The sequence below is a fragment of the Rattus rattus genome, chromosome 7 (assembly GCF_011064425.1).
Source record: "Rattus rattus isolate New Zealand chromosome 7, Rrattus_CSIRO_v1, whole genome shotgun sequence".
Taxonomy (NCBI): domain Eukaryota; kingdom Metazoa; phylum Chordata; class Mammalia; order Rodentia; family Muridae; genus Rattus; species Rattus rattus.
Window position 1 is genome coordinate 47,638,173 of NC_046160.1, and position 19,891 is coordinate 47,658,063.

General features: G+C 39.6%; 1 protein-coding gene across 1 annotated transcript in view; it reads right to left on the reverse strand.

Annotated features, from left to right (window-relative positions):
* Hdac9 (histone deacetylase 9) overlaps positions 1-19,891 on the reverse strand; it is a 756,932-nt gene that overhangs the window by 258,750 nt on the left and 478,291 nt on the right. The gene's annotated exons all lie outside the window — the stretch shown is intronic.

The window sequence follows — 19,891 nt, forward strand, 5'->3', positions numbered from 1 at the left end:
AATATGAATAAAACCAAACACAATTGTGCAAAGAACAAGGAGAGACAGTAGAAAAGAGCAAGACACATTTTGGAATATGTTCAATAATTAGACATTTTAAATTGCTATGGTATGGTTTTTCCCTTTAGATATAACCTGGTCATTCCATTGTCTTCTTAGAGCAGACATAATTTCAACCATATTGTTATGACAATGTAATGAACTAAATAATGCAGTGATAGTTGGGTCTACAGTAATGATAACATAGTTGGGAGCTGTTAACAGTCCCCACTGGAAGGAAGGAGAGAGTCATAGAACCTTTATTGAGACCTCCATTATTAATTATTCTATACTCCTGATTTGAAGCAGTCTTGGAAGGTAAAGGAGTATAGAAGAAGTGGAAATGTAACCAGAGGGGGAAACTCCAGGTTCCATGAAGTCCTCCTTCCTGATGAGGTCATATTTTGTGCTGATGTAGTTGTTTCAAGGTCACCTCCAATCCTCCGACTCCTTCCATACTCTCTAATAAGCCCAGTATTCACTGTGTTGCCAAGTAGGACTTTCCTGTAATCCTTAATTCGAGGCTGGTCAGTGCCTCATTTGAAATGAATAGATGTTTGTCCACACTTCTCTGGGTAAGGTTAACACAGCAAAGTTAAAAACAAATTATTTGCAGACAACAACAGACTGAATAAAATAGAAAAAGGAGTGTCAGACATCGAAAAGAGATCTTCTGAAAACTAACGTTCAACAGATAGAATTAAAGAAAGAAGAAAAGTGCATTCAAGGTCTTTAGGACACTATTAAATGACCAAATGACTGCAACACTGGTATTTCTTAAGGGGAGGGAAATAAGAGACATAGAAACCTTCTAAAAATAATAGAGAAAATCTTTATTTTAGGAAAAACTTAAAGGTCTGGATATAGGAGACTTATAGAACCTAGACCCACAGATGGACGTGGTTGCAAACACTCTGACCTAGGTATGTTATACATCAACTGCCAAAAGTACAAGAGATAGAATTTCAAAACATGAACAGAACTAGCACCTGGTCACATTTTAGCCCCAAACCCATGTGATTAAAATATAATTGTTCATCAGAAACCCCATAGGCTAGAATTGTGTATCTACAGTTCTGAAAGTAACTGACTGCCAACTTTCATTATTTTACCAAGTAAAGATAACAGAATCAAGGGAAACATGAAAACCTTCTAAGATGATCTAAAACTGTGAGAAAAAAAGTTCATGAAACCACTAGACCATTCTTTCCAAAGATAATTAAGGAAGTCTTACCTCTAAAAGTAAAAGTAAACACCATTACAAAAGTATGCAATTACATAGATCCCACTAGAATATTATATTTACATAGAGGTAGAAAGGAAACAAATCAGTGCACCATCAAACTCCAAAGATGAATATAAGAAAAAAATTCAAGCAACATCCAAAATGCCTGGAGGGAAATAAATGAAATGACTCAAACGTCTCAACAACACCTGATGTAAATGCTCTTAATTCTCCAACTCAAATGTACAGACTGAGTTGAATGTGTTGATATATGTCTGTAATTCCTGAACCTAGGGACCAAGGAGGAAGATGATGCATTCGTGGCCAGCCTGGGATATCTAGTAAGAATCTGTTGAAATAAACAAATACTATTGCCCCTCCCTACAACCCAAATAAAACAACTACCACCAATGAAAAGACAGTTGCTACATGAATTAAAAATTATGACCCAACCATATGCTATGTATAAGAAATTAATCTCGTCAAGAAAGATGGCACTAGCAGACAGAAAATGCAAGGATGGGAAATTATATTTAAAATAATAAATTAATTCATACATGCAAGGTATGCTATAGAGACACCTGACAAAACAAATATTATTAGACAGCATTTTCCAATGCAAAGCACCTAGAACAAAATTCAGTAAAGGGACATTATGATTAATTCAGACTATAGATCAAATAATCTCAACAAATATTTAAAGATTATCCCACCCACCAGTTGCAGAAGACATATTTTTTGATCAACACATTAAACTTCCTTTTGAATAGACCAGACACAAAGCTGCAAAACAAGTCTTAACAATAGTTAAAAAGATAAACTCATATTATGTACGTCTTCTGATCACAATGGGAGAAAACTAAAACTCAACAAGGGACACTGTAGAAAGTACGATAATACAGGACAGCTAAAAACACAATTTTGAACAATTTTTGGGTTACTTAGGAAATCAGAAGGAAAACTAAAACACTTTTTGAAACAAATAAATGTAGGAATATAACACTACTAACTGTGGATATAAAAAGCAGTACTATGAATGGTGTTTATATAAATGAGTATGTATTACAGAAAAATTGTCAAAAACTGTATAATGGTGCACTTCAAAAATATAGAAGACAATATCAAACAAAATAAGTAGTAAAGGGGAAGAATTAATGCAAATTAGAATAGAAACAAACAAATTAATATAAAGGGTTATTAGTACAAGGTATTATTATATTTTTGATAAAGAAATACTGATTAAATACTTAGTGAGAGAAATCCAAATAAATAAAAGTAAAGGTGAAAAAGAAGGCTTGACAATGACTGCCATATGCTGAGCACTGATGGTATTATTTTGAAAATCTATATACTAACATATTGAAAATGGTAGATTAAATAGACAAAGTTCTGAATATGTCAAAATAGTTGAAATGGAACCAAGAGAATATGGGAAGCTGGAACAATCCCGCAAAAAGTAAAGTGATTGGATCATCACCAAGCAGCTTTATAGAACTCAGTAGAAAGATACCATTCAGTATTCAAAAACCAGTAGTTTTCTATATACCACTAGTATTTTTAGGGGAGAGGTTTTTAAATCCATCCAATTCAAAATAGCCACACATACAAAGGCCCAGAACGAGGAATGAAGTCAAATGCGTAAGTGAAGGACTTCTGTAATAACAATTACATAACAACCCTGGGACAAATGACAAACACAGTAATGAGAGGAACAAAGACACCCCTTCATCTTAGGTTGGAATGATTACATTGTTAAAATGTTCGTATCACTTCCAAGTTCCACAGATTCCCTGAAGTCCCCATAAAGGCTCTAATGACATTCTTCACAGAAATATGAAAATTCATATGCAAGCAAAAAGACCTTAAATAGCCAATGCGGTGTTAAGCAAAACCCATCAATGCTAGAAGTATCATAGTACTTGATATCATGACATATAACAGAGTCAAAGCAACACAATAGTAATATAAGAATAGACACAGGGGTCAATGGAACAAACAAGGGAAAACAGAAAAAAATCAGATTTCCATACAAAAAAAAAGTTAAAACAACCTTACTTCTCATGGTGTACAAAAATCAACTCAAAATGGACCAATACATCAACAACCAAAGCTATGAAGGCATTAGCAAAAAAGATAGGTGGGGAGGGGATAATGCCATTAATTCACACAGAAAATGAATTTCTAATAGGACAGCAAAATTATAAGAAACAGAATCAGAAATAGAAATAAGAAAAAAACCACTGCAATGAACAGCAGTCAAAGTTATGATGAAACAATGTGTAAAAAGGGAGAATATATCTCCATCTTTAACTGTGATATGGGGTTAATATTCATTATATGTACATAGTTAAAAATACCTAATTTTAAAATGTAGGTAAAATGGCCAAATGATATGGATAGACTCTCTATAAAAGGAGGCATGTTAATGGTCAATAAAAGGCCAATTTTTTTTTAATCCAACATAGTATTTTTATTGAGTATTTGGGAATTACACATAATGAACCTCAAGCATACTCACTTTCCAGTCCTCCCAGGTCCACCCCACCCCCATCCCTTGTAACCTCATTCCAGAAATTAAGAAGAAAGAAAAATAAGTCCATTTAGGGCTCCCCATATACTCAATTGAGCATGGTTAAACTCTCAGTCACTAGTCCTTTGAAGAAGACTGAGTCCTTCCCCACCCCTACCCCTGCTAGAAGCCATCAACTATGAAGAGCTACACTTTAGCATCCCTATCACAATCTTTAAGAGTTCTCTTCAGTGGATTCCCATCTAGACCAACTGTTTCTTTGCTGAGGTTAGAGCTGGGGTTTGAGGCTGTCACAGAAGTCTTCTGTCTCTCATTCTCAACTGTGAACCCGCGGTCATGATATCATTGCAAAAAAAAATGCTTCATTGACCTTTACGGTCAGTAGGGACACAGATCATGGACTTCCACATGTTTTCTGGTAACAGTACAGACCACAGACATCCACATGAATTTTGGTGTTAGCCAGGACCATGAACCTCAGTTTGGTCTCTAGTGGGAGTACAGACTGTGGACATCAACATGGTCCTATGCCACAACATGGACACCAACATGGACTTTCATGGCATCACAGGCCAGGGACATCAATATGACCTCTGGTTGGCCAATCAGACACCAGCACAGGACACCAAATGGACTCTGGCATCGACATGGCCCAAGGACAGCAACATGGTTTTAGGAAGCAGGAAAGAGCAAGGACATCCTCTGTGGGTAACACGGACCACAGGTATCAACATGGCCTCAGTTGGTAGCACAGACCATGGACCTCAACGTGAACTCCAGTAGCAGCCCATCCTGTGAACATCACTAGACCCCCATCCTGAGCACAGAGTATGAATACCATCCTGGCCACTGGTTGCAGCACAGAACATGGACATCAACATGACTTCAAATGGTGACATGGATTGTGAACATCAACTAGGACTTCCTGTGAGTGCATACAATAGGCATTCACACTGCCTCCAGCACCGACAAAATAGTTTTGTCATTAGCCATACTAAAAATCGAAATTAAAACTACAACGAGAAACCACTATACCCCAGTTGGGTTTGTATTAGAGGAAAATAATGCTATGAGAATGTAGAGAGAACAAAGCTAAAAGCTTAGCTGTGAATATATTTAGTATAGCCATTATGTACTACGAAGGATGATGCCTGACAAAGTTCCAGGTACCAAACTGCTGAGTAGATACCCCCCAAAAATGAGGAGATATGTCTGTGTCCATCTTGGCTGCAGGAACGTTCATAACAACTAAGTCATGTAATTAATTTAGGTGCTCATTTAAGAGATCAATGGGCATAAATGAGGTGCGACAGAATAGTATTAATACAAAAGAATGTTATTCTGCCATTTGCTGAGCAGTAGATGGAACTGGAATATCTGCAATGCTCTTAGAAGAAGCAGAGAAGTAATTCTTCTTATGTATAAAACCGAAAGAACAAGGGAAAAGACTGCACACATTAGTTTACATCAAGGTTAAAAGCGTTTCTGCTTCAAAAGATACTAACAATTAAGGAAAGTGATAACCCAGGAGTCAGAGACAATATGCAAATTTCATGATACTGCATTCGTATCTAGAATGTAGAATACACTTACAGCATTAGAGGGTTGCTGGAAAGCGAACTGATTAAAACATGAGGGAACTTTCAAAATGATGCTATTTTACAGATGAGCACAGGAAAAGATGCTCAACATAAATGGCCACTAGACATCTCTAAAGCAAAACTCCAACAGGATGAAGGAAAACATGAACTAGAGGGGTTTATTGTAAAGACATAAAAGCAAGCACTAGAGAAGATGTGCACTGGAAAACCAGGAAGGGGAATAACATTTGAAATGTAAATAAAAAATATTTTTTAAAAAAGGTTACCACATTAAAAAAAATATGTGCACTGGAATAAGTTGCTAATGAGAAAGTAAGGTGGTGAGGCCGTGTTACAGCTTGCAGTTGCTCAGAAGGTTAAAACAAAAAGATACCCGCTGACTCAGCAATTTCAAAAGTAAGCACAAACTTAAAACAGCGTGTTTCCACACAAAATCCACATCTGAGTGTTCGCAGTGGCACAGTTCATGACAGTCTAAGGTTAAAACAACCCAAGTGTCTATCAATTCATGAATGAATAAGTAACTACTAAATAAACAGATTGTTGATGGGCACCCGTGAGAGAGAAAGGATCATGATGTATGGCTCAGCATAGATGACCATTGAAATCATAAGTGGAAAAGAAGAGTTAGAAGAGACCACAGGCCCATACATATACAACCACCCAATTAGACAAGATGGATGAAGCAAAGAAGTGCAGGCCCGACAGGAGCCGGATGTAGATCGATCCTGAGAGAAACAGCCAGAATACAGCAAGTACAGAGGTGAATGCCAGCAGTAAACCACTGAACTGAGAATAGGACCCCCGTTGAAGGAATCAGAGAAAGGACTGGAAGAGCTTGAAGGGGCTCGAGCCCCTTATTAACAACAATTCCAAGCAACTAGAGCTTCCAGAGACTAAGCCACTACCTAAAGACTATACATGAACTGACCCTGGACTCTGACCTCATAGGAAGCAATGAATATCCTAGTAAGATCACCAGTGGAAGGGGAAGCCCTTGATCCTGCTATGACTGAACCCCAGTGAATGTGATTGTTGGGGAGAGGGCGGCATGGGGGGGAGAGTGGGGAGGGGAACCCCCATGAAAAAGGGGAGGGGGAGGAGTTAGGGGGATGTTGGCCCGTAAACCAGGAAAGGGAATAACACTCGAAATGTAAATAAGAAATACTCAAGTTAATTAAAAAAAAAAAAAGAAGAAGAAGAAGAGACCACAAATCACACTGGGGAGATGTCTCAGTCAGTACCATAACAGCTGTGAAGGGATATCTAGGACTCTAGTTCTGTGTGAGAGTTTACAGGTAGCAGGTAGATCCCCAGGGTTTGCTGACTCTATCCAGTCCAGCCGATCAGTATGCTTGGACTCAATGACAGACCCTGTCTCTAAAGAGAAGAACACACTCACACACACACACACACACACACACACACACACACAGAGAGAGAGAGAGAGAGAGAGAGAGACACACACACACACACACACACACACACACACACACACACACACACACGTCTCCAATCCCATGTAAAGTACATTGCTTTGTGGAAACAAAGGTAGATAAGTGGTTGTTTGGGCTATGTGCTGTGTTGATATATTACTGTTCCTGGGTAGCACAGCAAAATTTTCCTAAATTGACCCTGCAAGTGGCTATCTACCATGTTGACTGTACTAAAACAAGTCAATGGTTTACAGAAACTCAAGAATGGTACAATGTGAATTTGTGTTGGATATAGTACAAAAACATTCCTCTACCAGTAACTTAAAATTTATTTTAAAATGTTTACTTTTGCTCTCACTATAGCTTACTCCTATTTTGTGTAGATATTAATATATCTTTATAGTTTGTAAACATAAATTTCTGTGTTTACATACATATTCAATTTTGTAATTACCCATAAATATTATAGAACATATTCCTTGTGCTAAAAAATGCATGTTAGTTGAAAGACAAAAATGTTCCTTTGGTGTGAAGCAAAATCCCACTTCCCCTAATAAGTTGGGGTTTCTATTTCTGTGGTAAAACACCATAACCAAAAGCAACTCATAGAGGTAAAGATTTTATCTTGGAATTCTCAAGTTATATTCCATCATGGAGGCAAGTCAGGAACTTAAGACAGGAACCTGGAGGTAGGAACTGATGCAGAGACCATGGAGTGAAGCTTACTGGTGAGCTGGGTTCTTCCCTATCAAACATTGTCAAGGAAAAGCACCACAGGTTTGCCAGTAGGCCGATTTAGTGCAGGCATTTTGTAGTTGAGGCCCTGATTTTCCTGAAACACTTTAACTTGTGCCAAGTCGACCTAAAACGAGGTAGTATACCTAGGCAGAGAGGGGTGTACTGCAGAGTGGAGCAGGAAAGCAAGTCCCAGAAGGAGAGTATGGCACACCGTGCAAGGGGCACTGACCAGTATGTGGTGAGCACCAGTTAGGGTGTGCTCGCCATATTCTGCCAACTTCCTCCAAGTGCCAAGTTGTGGCCCTTATGGCGGAGATCAGACAGAGGTGGTTGAAATAGTCCCTTTGAATGCTCATTGATCAATTAATTGAATTAATTGTTTTCTTTTACTTCTTGTTCCAAATATGTGTCTTTGTCTAGCAAAGAGGACACAGTTGTGGATACACAACTCACCCATCTCACACACACACACACACACACACACACACACACAGCCCAGAAGTGAAATTCTAAATATCCAATACTGTCATATTGAAATTACCCATAATCTATAGTGGATAACTCACGAGGCAAATTCATGGACTAGAGAACATTCCAGAGCTCCCAGCTACAGCATCTCCACAGAACCCATGGGAAATGGGTTCAGCGGTCACCAGTGTTTGTAAGCACACACAGAAGGGTAATGAGTGGCATCCTAGCAGTGCAAGAGGCCTGCTGTGAGTCAATGACTAGCTAACCACAGTAGGCCTCTGTACAGTAGTGTTGGTAAGATTTACTGGGGTTGGGGATTTGGCTCAGTGGTAGAGCATTTGCCTAGGAAGCGCAAGGTCCTGGGTTCGGTCCCCAGCCCCGAAAAAGAGAAAAAAAAAAGGTTTTACTACCAGTCATACCTAGTTCCTAAACAACTACCTCACACTAGTAAATATGTCTAGATAGAAGAGTTTCATGGGCGAACAAAATATACCTAATTCGTTTTTCATTATGCATTTACATCCTGTAATGGTGGTTGGTTTAGAAGTGTTTAAGATCCAACACTTCGGAGCCCTGTTGGAAAATGACCTCTTCCTATCAATGGAAGTTTCACACACAAAAGAAGCCACAGTTGAACTTTGAAATTAAGTGAATAGACAACAATGAATAGCTTCTATCACAATGGTAGAGGGGTTTTTTAATCCATGTTATAGTTTCCCCTTCAATTGTTTTTCAGTCCTATGTTTTTATAGTTGCCTGGAGAAAAAGAAATGTTCAAGAAAGCAGACTGAAGCTGTTTTAATTATGTAACAGCCCAGAGGAAGATGAAATTGTACAATGGCCTAGACGAATATCTTCTGTCTGGTCGGTGGCCAATGGACGGAGAAGTCTGAACAATAGAGCTGGCCTAGAAGTAATGGCCTGGAGATAAAGGAAAAGCAAAGTCTGGCTTGAGGATGATGAATTTCCTGAGTGTTTCCTTTATTCCTCCCTTAGATAATTGGAGTCCAGATATAAAATAAATCATAATGAGAGGGAAGACAAGCAATATAAATCATGGCTTCGTGGGACACATGGGTTGGATGGATTTATATTGAATAGATCTTCACAGCCTCAGATTTCTGGAAGAATTCTAGTAGATTTAAACTCCTGAAATTGTATCCAAATCGTGAGAGTGCACACCAGTGAATTTTCTCAGTAGAGAGTATAGAACTTTCATCACAGAAATAGTTAATTCCAAAAGTAATACCATGAGTTAAAGTTCTAAGAAAGATCGAATAAGTGGCTGAGATAAGAAGCCACTAATTACAACTTTTAGTTTTGTCTGTTGATTTAACAGCTTTGAGGCAGACAGCAGCTTGTACTGGATTTTCACAAGAATTGGGGGTTTAGACATACAGTCAGGTCGAAAGAGAAGAATTAATACTCTCATGCCTTTCCAGTCGGAGAAAGCATTTGATTGAACACAGCTTAGGGGCTCACCTCTATTTCATCACTGGTTTCAAAATACAACTATTTGTGTGCAGGTTAACAGACATGAGAAACTCAAAAGTATACTTGCCCTTATTACTACTCACACTTTTCCCCACAGCATGCATACATCAAAGCAAGGCATCCCGTTTTTCTTGGTAGTGATCTATAAACCACTTGCACACAACACACACTGGAATGTTAGACCCACACATACATCACATAGAATATTGCCTGACTTACATGTGCTCCACCATCTTCCGAGAAGGGAGCAACTTCTTCATAAACTCGACAGCTTTTTCAAGAAGTTCAGCTCACAGGATCGTAAGAGTAACTTAGGCACATCAATTCACTTTGTACGAGAAAATTGCTAGTATCTTTGACACTCAGTGAAGAGAAATACTCTGATGCACAAGTTAACTTGAATGTAGCCATATATCTCGAAACACCTTTTTTTAGGTGAAAGGAAGTCTGTATTAACTACTTGCCCAAATTTGAGTGTCTCGGAGTAAGAAATTTGTAATTTGAAAAAAGAATGTCAATATTGCTTGACTTTGGTGGGATTAATTGGATGATCCAATTTCTACACTACAGAACGATGTTAGAAACTAGGGCAATATCAGCAGTGAACAAAGCAGACGCATTGCTCCTCTGTAGGAGTTAATAGTCCAGTTAGGAAGATGAATGTTCCATGAGAACAAATGAGGAAGTCCAGAGACGGGAGACCGACTGGTATAATTTAAAACTCATTAAGGAAAGCTCTGAGGAAGAAGAATATGATGGAGAAATATGAGACAAAGATAAGGATGAGGCTCGGATTATCGATGAGTTGGGGAAAGATGCTCCTGCAGAGGACAGCACATGGCGGGTCTGGGGGCCCTGGCACCCTAAGTACCACAGAACGAGTGAAGCTCAGTCAGCCGCCCCATGGCTCCTAACTGCTCAGGCTTCTTAATGCGGCTCACTTCCTGTGGGAAAAGCCTAATCTGAATGCCAAGAGCAGCTTCCAGGAGTTAGGGTCTAGACACTGGTTATTACACACAGTGGACAAGAACAGATCTGCAGTGTGAACCAATCATGCTGGTCGAATGGTCAACCTCACTAAGGAGTCATAATTTGTGTTCGCTGGGTGCTCTTCTGAGAATAGTGGCTTTTGTGCAAAGTGACTTATCTGAAAAGTGCCGTTATTTAAATTTGAGTAGGAGTCTCGGTGTTTCCATATAGGGTAATGAATACATCAGTAATAATATATCATTCTTGATAACATCAATAATCCCAAACTACTGTTGCTGAAGCACAGCTTAAATCAAGTATGGGCAATATCAATATGAAGTGTACACATTCTGTTGTTCATAACTATCAATGTCCTATTTTTTCCATTAAACTCTAACTTTACAAGTTACATAGGAGTTACTACCCACTGGTCTGCCATTGGAGACCGATGTTGCCAAACGGTGCAGAATTGGCATCTGTGTCAGGGGACTGAACTTGGGTCATAAGGCTTCATTTCAAGGGCCTCACCATCTTACTTGCCCTTGTATAGGAGTTTGAACTCCACCCTGATGGAGGACTCACTGGCATGTTGGAAACAGCCAAAGAGCCTGGCTGTACTTACATTTCAGTAGGACTTGGTGTGCCTCTGGTTAGTTGAATTACGATTTGAAAACCAGTTGTATGTAAAACCGACCAGTTCACTGATAGGAGCCATGCTCCACAGTTGTATGTAAAACCGACCTGATAGGAGCCATGCTCCACAGTTGTATGTAAAACCGACCAGTTCACTGATAGGAGCCATGCTCCACAGTTGTATGTAAAACCGACCAGTTCACTGATAGGAGCCATGCTCCTTCTACTCAGCCACCTGACCGCTACAACCACAGAGAATTTACACGGATACGTAGGAGTGGGACTGTGTTTGGTTTATTGCTAAGGGAGAAAGGTGGAATTCTAATGAGAAATAAGGGGACAAATGGGAAAAGTTAGAGAATGGAGAATAAATAGCAAAGAACCCTGCCCTCCGTGAAGGCCCATAGCACTACCAAACGCATCACGCCTTTGGGCTATAATGTGGAAGAACTGTTTGGGTGTGATGTTTGTTTTCAATAAAACTTTAAGCACATGTGCTGTTCTTTTGGCAAAATGGAACAGAACATGAAGGTGGATGGACATCATTTTTACTTTTAGTGTTAGAAAATACCTGTATGAGAGAGAGCCCAGGGCTACTTGGACTTAGGGATGTCGCATTCTGAGAACCTGGGAGGTGTCCTACATGGCTCTGGCCCATTGAGCCCCAGGGGCTGGTGGCTCTCTAGTGGGTACAGATTCATTCTGCCTACATTGGACTCTTTTAGAGACTACGCAACAGTAGCTAAGGGCACTGAATCAGGTTCTCACTCTTCCTTACAGCAAGGGAACATCGTGAAAACAGAAGATGGCCAATCAGTTCTAACACAAACTCGTGTGTAATGACTGCAAACTGTGGGGGTTGGGAATAAAGCCAGAGTCATGGAGATAGTGAGGAGAGTCTCCAGTCAGCCGGGTGGTGCAGAATACAGGAGGAAGAGGAGACTTAAGGGAAGGGATCATTATTTCCAGGGGATGGAAGTGGTTTCCATGGAGGGCAGTGAGGAGCTAGGCCATTGAGAAGCAAGGCATGTACCTTCCCTAACCTGCAGGTGTCTTACTTTCTGAATTTTCAGATTTCCAAAAAAACAGTACATATGGCACAGCTTTATTATTTTTGGTCAAAACTCAGATAAGACAATTCATTTAAAATATTTAGCATAGTGCGGGGAACATACTAAACACTCAGCAAACTAACATCATCGCCATGCCTTTCAAGCTAAAACAAAATATTATATTTAGGAAATCTTATTAGTACTCGAAACTTTGAAATTCAGTATAAAATGGGTTGTTATTTTAAAAGTCACACTTATTTGCATTTGCAAATGCGCACATATGTACAATGGCAATCTCTATGTTTGACTGGTAAAGCAATAAATGCATTCTCTGCATGGCGTTTGCCTTCTTCTCTGTGCTCCTTGTTGTGTACATCATCTGTGCTCCTGGGAAGAAGCAGAACATGTGAAATTCTGCATTGCCTAACTTGTTAATGAACCTTTGATACAATTTGAACTCTGAGATGTGAATGTCAGCTGTCCCCTAGTTGACCAGACTTTTAACAGAAACGCTGTCCCAAGGATGCTGGATGATGATGAACTAATATTTTGGATAATCTCCCTGGACTTGCACTGTACACACATGATCACCTTGATTAGGATGTTCACATGTGTATATAATATGTATGTGCATGTCTTTATAAATTTGTGTGTATGCTTATGGGCATTTTATATGTATAATATCAGTGTTAAATTAAGGTTGCAAATTAACAGTTAAGATTTTTAAATAACTGAAAAAAACATAGAATCAGTGGGAAAATAAAACATTTACAAATTGGTCTCAGACCTTCAAAATCATTACTTACCAGCACTGCCATGTCTAGTTAGGCCCTGGGAGAACCTTTATTTAAGTCTTGGGGAGGGTAAGGCATGAAACCATATGCCAAACGTTGCCTACACACATTAAGACAATCATGGACTTTAAATTCATGTACATTTGATTCTAGCCCCATAAAGGAGAGGTCTGTCACAGTTTGATAACTATTATACACAAAATATATTGTATCATTTAATCAACATTTGCTCAGCATTCAAATTAAACGACGCTACTCAAGCTTTAACCCAATTTAATATGATAGAAAACGTTGGTTTTGATTATAAAATGCTTGTTGATAGCTACTATTCAAAATTTTCAATCACTCAGAAAACTAAGTTTCTAATGTGAAACTGACTTGTCAACATACTGGGCAGTACACCATCTCAAAAGCAGCAGGGTCCAATGTTGGTTATGCTTGTTTGGAAGTTTGTTTACTACTCACAGTGTTTCTAAATCATATACTGTGTATCTTTTTTGTATCTCTGACAACCTACAGCAAAATCCAAGGATTCTCAAACTGGTTTTATAGAGTGATATAGTATTTGACTGTAAGCTAGGCACATTCTCCTGAATATGTAAATTATTATTTATCATAGCACTTATGATATCTAATATGGAAAGAGTTATGACCTCATAGTACTTGTGTAATAGTGTTAAGAAATTGTTTATCCATGTTCTATAATACTTTCGATTTCAAGTTGTTTAAATGCATAGTGAGAATTGAGAGGATATAGACAATTGAAAACATATACAGAGAATGGATTTATGGCTGTATTTGTTTGTATAAAGAGATACAGAAATAAGATTAATTGAAAATACAATAATGACTAGAACTTTATTGTTATCAGGTGACCATACTAATGAGGGAATTCTGGGAGGATAACAGCTATCTCTCTTGATAATCTACCCTGCTCCGTCCCCTCACTAGGATCTCACCCACCAGCACCGGTCACAGAGCAGACCACACAGTCCTACTTCTGTACTCCTGTCTGCCGTGCTTGGGTTGTAGACCTAACATGACTTCCATTCCCTAAGCAAGCTCTGGCTTCTTTGAGTTTCTTCCAGGGTACACCCCATACTTTCTTCTGTGAGGCACAGGAACAATATTTCTGCAGTTTCTTGGGCATGACCAGTTGTGTTGCTTCTGTAAAATCTACAACCTTAGGATTCCCTCACTATTTCTTCTGCCTATTTTTAAACTAATATTAAAACATGCTGGTAGAAGAAAAAATCCTCAAGTCTGCAGAAATGCATGCCTTTCACTTAAAATTCAGCCTGCAGCCTCAGCACGCCTTTCAAGGCAGTTAGGCAATCTATGTGTCCCTGGTTCCTTTCCTCCATCTTTCTCCTTAACAGCATTTCCACATTGCATCATTGTCTATAAACCCTTAACCCCACTCAGCAAATGACCTCACCTTCTACTTCACAAAGGAAATAGGGGCCAACTGACAGCAACTCCCTTAACTTCCTGCCGTCTCCTTTAGGCTCTTATCAGCAGCTACATCCATCCTTACCTCTTTTTCTCATTTTTCAGTTGAAGCGATCTCTCTCTTCTTAGTCATCACTAATCCCACCACCTGTGATCTGGAACCCATCCCTCCCACTTCCCAAGGGAGGTGCTTCATCAATCACATTGGCTCCTGTATCTTCAACCTCATGTGGTACAGCATCTCCCTCCCTAAACACGCAAGAATGTTTTCATTTCTTCCAACTCAAACACACACACACACACACACACACACACACTAAGCTTTCCTTGTGTTCACTTCAACTTCTTGTGAAACTTTCTCTGTTCTTTCTCAGCTAAACTTAAATCCTTTAATTCTTGTTTAAAAAGTAACATGCTCTCATTTTAGAACACGAGTTTAATTTTCAAGGAAAAGAGAACAGATATACATAAAATTAGTGTCATAAGCACAATTGTTAGTGTATGTATTGGTGTTTTAATATGTGTCTTTACAAAAACAGGGGGTATCGTACTGCCATAGTGTGTGTACCTTGGATTTTTCACAGGATAGAGACTAACATTTTCTAGTCATTAATATATGCTTGTTATTTTTCAAAAGTTCTATTAGTTAAATTTTAATATTCTTGTAAAATTTAAATGTTCTGCTAAATATTCAGACTTTCTTATCAATTCTTCTCTATAAACAATTATCAGAATGTTTCCTGAAGTTAATCCCATACATGTTACCTCCCACTTTCTTCTCTGCCCAGACAGCACAGCTTCGAGCACTGTAAGAGCATCTTCACGGCAGCTTCCTCTAATTAAAGTGATCAGTGCAGCCCATCAAAGCTTTGGCTCTGTGTCTTCTGTTCGTTTTGTCCTACTAAACTTGCTTCTTTGAAATCTTATTTTATTTTATTATTCTTTAGATGCTTGTTTTCCAGAGAGACAGGAAAAGGTATGGATCAGATGGGAGGGGAAGTAACAAGAAACTGGGGGAGAGCTAGGGGAAGGAAAACTGTAACCAGAATATGTTGTATGGAAAAAATTATTTTCAGTAAAAGCAAAGACAAAGTTACCAGTGACCTTTTCCCCAAGACTAAAAGTACTCTCCTGGGTTTGTCAGCTCACGCTCTCCAGACACTTGGCTTGTCTAGTGATTCCCAAAGCCACGTTTCTATCATCTAGGTCCTCCTTTGTAGCCCCTCTGTCAGCTCTTCCTCCCTGGCTGTCATTAGCTCCCCTCAAGCTCCACCGTCACTCTCACTGGGCATTGTTTTGTGCTTTTCTCCTTCGGGGCAACAATATCTCATGTTTTACTCACATCCTGCTGGTTCCCAAGTTGCATCCTCAGCCTACATGAGCTGCTCCCAGGGGCTTCCCTGCCTGTCAGTCAAGAGTATGACTTGTTTTCCTTCTGTAGCTCGGCACAGCACCCTATGCCTTCTCTGTCATGGCCTGACCTTCTGCTGCTAACTGAGGGCTGACTTGATCTTCTTAGTCCAGATTTTCTGCCTCAGCACTGCTCATGTTCTAAACCAATCCTTTGCATGGGGCTCTGTATTACATTGTATTACAGAATGCATAGCGGCATCCCTCACCAGTACCCACTAGATGCCAGTAGCAGCCCACCTCAGTGTGATAATTGAAGGTGTCTCCGGCTATTGCTAAATGTTCCCTAGGGACAGCCTTCTTCTGTTAACAACTGCCTTGTTAAATGCGAGATTTGCCCAGGTAGGGCCTCTGTGTTCATGACATCTGTCCTGCATCCAATTTTCTCTATTGCAATCATTATGACAAATGAGGAAATGGGCAAACACAAAGAAAACTTAAAGAAAAACCGATGAGAATAAAAGCATTCAGTTTTTACTGTGAACTGTCGTTAGTTAGTTTGAAAGTGTCTTCCTATACTATGTAGACCTCTCCTAAGTGCTGGGATTGCAGGCTGTGGTCAGCTTGAGCTAATCTATTATCTGGAGATTTGTGATTGGCAGAAGGTTGTTAACATAAGAGAGGTTGTGAATTGAATCAGGGGGCATTCAGCGTGCTTGGAACGGATTTAGGCAAATGAAGTATTTACTGTAGTAATATGGAAATTACATCTCGAGGAAAGGAAACTACAAATGCAAAACTTTCTGAAGGAATAGATATCTTGACACACACACACACACACACACACACACACACACACACACACACCACACAAACAAATGTTCTGACAAGGAGAGAGCTGGTTGTATCATCCAGAAACACTAGAGAAAGAATTTCCAGTGGAGGTCAAACTCTGACCCAGTGGTTCTCAACATTCCGAATGCTGTGACACATTAATACAGTGTGCCTCATGTTGTAGTGACCCCCAACCATAAAATTATTATTTTTTTTGCTACTTCAAAACTGTTATTTTCCTCCTGTTGTGAATCCTAATGTCAACATCTGCATTTTCTGATCGTCTTAGGTGACCTCGGGGAAAGGGTCATTTAACCTCCCAAAGTGTCAAATGTCGAGAAACAATGCTCTAAGTGTTCAGTGATGCAGGACAACCTGGAAATTGATGAAACAATCCCTCTCAGTTTTAATATGACTCCAGTCATTGAGGATGTTCATGTCTTGCTCCAGTAAAATTCATCGCAGTATATAATGTACTAAAGTATTTTCATCAGTTAAATTCTGTTTGTATGCATGGATCAAATAATTCTTGTCTTATGTGTATTCAAATAATCACCAGAGATAACATGTCCACACTTAGATGAACAGTGGTTGGGTGGAATCAGGTTGAGTGGGATGGGGGGTGAGGCTTTTATACCACGAGTGACATCTGACAGTGTCTAGAGGTATGTTTATTATCCACATGGATGGGACCTAGGGAGAGTCTATTACTGTGATCTCATAGGCAGGGGGCAGGGGTGCTGCTGAAATACTACCATGCACAGGATAGCTTCACAAGGTTATTAATGGGCTGACATTCTGGAATGCCAATAGAGGCAAGGTTTGGGCAGCTCTCTAACCCATGTTTATAGATCCACAGTACAAATCAGTATGTGAAAAGATCCCAGTGCCCCCGGTTCAATCAATCAATCCCCATTAAGTATCTTTAAACACGACATCTCCCTGGATAGTTTTACCAAGAACCTTGATAATATATTAAATATACTAGAAAGACAAGAAAAATAAAGAACACATTACAAATAACCTTATGTGTCTCTTTTTATTGTTCAATATGACTTCTAGAAATTTAAAATCACACATGTGGCTTGCATATTTCTGTTGGACATTCCATATCATAAAACAAAGTATTTCATTGCCTAATCTCCTATGAAATAATATCCCTTTTACCCTCTAGCCTTTTTTATTATATGATTTTTCCTTTCTATATGAGTGATTAAAGTTACGTTTAACTTTTCATCAAGAAATGGAATCACGGGTATATGTGCGTATTTTAAGCAAGCCCTCCACTTTATCTTTACTTCAAATCCTTTTCATATGTGGCAGGACTGGTTCACAACCAGGTCTCTTCCCGCTACCCACTGAATCATGGGAATGTAGGCAGTGATGTCTCACACCCAATGCTACAAATCATATTGCCACGATATTCAGCACTGACAGGAATGGTCTGACAAAGTTAGAGTAGAAGAGCGTGCCCCTTGAAAGTGCCCGCTGGCTACTTGTGGGTTGGCTCATCAAAGTGGATGTTCCCGACAGCTGGGGAAATTTCAGATGTACAAATTAAGTTAACTAGTTAGGAGCAGTTCTTACAGTCTGGAGAGGAACACGAAGAATGCCGCTACTTGGAGGCACACAAGGAGACTTCTAGCTCCAGCTTATCTAACCAAGTAAGGCCTGGGATCAATGGACTGTGGAGAAAGAAGTGAATGCAGTAGAACTCGTTTGTGTTCCCTTGATGCCCACTCAGCCACTTCTCATTATGGTGGGAAGGTTGTAGACAGGGTACCTAGGCATCACTGAGTCCTGATCATAGCAAGTGCAGTAACCTAGGCATGACTGGGTCCTTGTCACAGCAAGTGTAGTGACCGGGACATCACTGGGTCCTGATTACAGCAAGCCTTCTCTTGCACTTCTGAGGCATGGCAGATGACATTAGGAGAGTGAAGAAGGCATGTTGTCTGTGTTATATCTTTGTTCTCCATCTCCCCTCCTTTCTAGCCCTGGAGTGGCAGGCATGACACATTCCTAAGGCAGGACAAGGTCAGGGCTTGGCCTAGGACCCAATTTGGGAGCACACAGAAGGAAGTGGCTAAAATTAGTAAGGGACTGAATGTGTGCTTGTGTTGTAGAGAGAAGGGAGAAGGCTCGCAGCCCCAGAGCACACTGGCTTTGTTCTTCTGGGGCAGGAATGTGCCATGCCTATGGCACTGGAGGAGAGGACTTGGGACTCATTCCTGTTTGTTGTTAGACCTTTTATTTGATCTCTCTCCATCATTCTTCCCTTCAACCTAAACTAATCAGAAATCATTTGTAACTATGCCATAATAGTTCATGCATTCAGTCACTAAATCTAGTGGGCAATGTTAAAAGAGAACTGTAAACATCTTGGTTTGTGTCCTATACAAAAATGCAGAGAGAGGAGGGAGACGGAAACACAAAGTAGGTTCTCAGTCACATGTCTTTGTTTCCTTCAAGGTCGGTTTTAATGTGTTCATGTGGAAATGTAGCAACCAGATTTACCCGCATGGATACTTTTGATGTGTTTAATTTAATTCTAAACATTAATTATCTGGGGGAACTGTGCTTTCTGATACATGAGCACCCAGAACGATGGGGTAGAAATAGGAAGTTAGGGACATAATTTCATTACAGTTTGCAAAATTCCATAATGCTTTAAAATTGTGGTTTCCTCTTAGCTCCTGTTCAGAAATTAAACATGAGGTATTGGCTTATATAAAACAAAATACTAGAAAAATAAAAAAATTTGTGTTTCCTTAGGAAACACAATTTAATCATAGCAATTTGTTTTTTCTTTGATTGCTTGAAGAATCTGAGGAAAAAAATACAGTGAAAGAGGTTTTAAAGAAGAGATCATTGAAACTGATATTGTTTGCCATAAAGCACTTGACATTGACTTGAATTCTTATTGCATCAAAATGGAGTGAATTTAGGTCCAGACGATGAGTGTTGAAATGAAAGAGGCATCTAAGAGGCAAAATCTTGGGTTTCTTATGGGATGGAAGAACTACAGGAAGCAGCTCTCTAGCAGGAGGATCTTGCCTGCTAAACAGTGGCTGATGTTAGGCCACACCTTGCCTATGCTAAGGCAGAACCATAGTTTTGGCTCTAAAGAATAAAAACTAGGCAGAAGTCTTTGATAAACCGCGATGAAATGTGACTTCTAGCTGTCGGTGGAGCCGCCCTCTATGCTGACAGGTTTGTTACTGCACAGGTTTCCTGGCTGCCACTCAGCATATGGGGACGTTATGCAGACAG